Source organism: Trachymyrmex cornetzi, unplaced genomic scaffold (genome assembly GCF_001594075.2).
Source record: "Trachymyrmex cornetzi isolate Tcor2-1 unplaced genomic scaffold, Tcor1.1 scaffold344, whole genome shotgun sequence".
In the NCBI taxonomy this organism is placed as follows: domain Eukaryota; kingdom Metazoa; phylum Arthropoda; class Insecta; order Hymenoptera; family Formicidae; genus Trachymyrmex; species Trachymyrmex cornetzi.
In genome coordinates this window covers 68450-69671 of record NW_017298153.1, presented here as the reverse complement: position 1 = coordinate 69671, position 1222 = coordinate 68450, and positions in this window count along the sequence as shown.

Below are 1222 nucleotides of genomic sequence, written 5' to 3'. Positions count from 1 at the left end.
CCGGCAACAAAGTGGTCCTTCGAGCCGGATCTCAGTGGAAACCGGATACGCGACTCTCCGTTCGTGCTCATTGTGCGGGCGCACAGAGTGCTTCGCCGCATCGGAAAAGTAACGGACGTCGCAACTCGCGTCCGTCGGTGCGTCGACTCCCGCGCCGAAGCCTTACAAACTTCGCTCGCGGAAGGTGATTCTCGCGAACGCTGCTACACGCGTTTCGCGTAGTGAATTTATCGTGCTACTCGCGGCCGCTCCTTACGCTCCGTCGAGCTAGTGACTCTCGCGAACGCTGCTACACGCGTTTCGCGTAGTAAAATTATTGTGCTACTCGCGGCCGCTCCTTACGCTCCGTCGAGCTAGTGACTCTCGCGAACGCGGCTACTCGCGTCTCGCTCGTGCATTGACTCTTGCGGAAAACGCGATTTGCGTTCCGCCCGTAACAGTGACTTTCGTCGACACGACGAGCTCCTCGTTTCGAAAAATAATTCGCGAGTGCCGCTACGCGGGCCCCGATTTCAAACGTACCTCACGATGGTCGAGGAAACCGAGAATCTGATCTTAGCGCAAGAGTACAAAATTGGTGCTCTCAAACGCGTGCTCATCAACCACAAGAAACTCCCGAAGGCGAGCGTGACGGTGCCGACGATCCAGAGCCGCATCTCCCAGCTGAAGGAGCTCTGGGCCGCCTGTAGCAGCCAACACGTCCTGCTGTTGCAGACCGCTACGTCCGGGGAGCTAAAGGGCCTGCCCTACTTCGTGGACAACGTAATCCTGGAAGCCGAGGACGTCTATGCCAACACCAGCGACATTCTACAAAACGCGCTAAGTAGACTGTTACCCGCTAACACTAACTCTTCATTATCCGATAGTCACGACGAGTCTGTTTCGCGCGAGTCGGGTTCTCAGATCTCGCGATTGCCACGTATATCGTTGCCAAAATTTACCGGTAAAATCGCGGAATGGGAGAGTTTTCGAAATATGTTCAAATCTCTCGTGGCCTGTAACGTTTCGCTTTCTAAAGTTCAGAAATTTAATTACTTAAAAACAATCGTTACCGGTGAAGCCGCGGTGCTGATCAATAACTTGAAAATTTCGGAGGCTAATTACGACTCCGCGTGGCAATTGCTGATCGACGAATACGACGACAAGCAAACCTTAGTTCATACGCATTTGCACGCGTTTGCTAGTCTACCTGTGATGAAAACGGAGAATGTGAACGACTTGC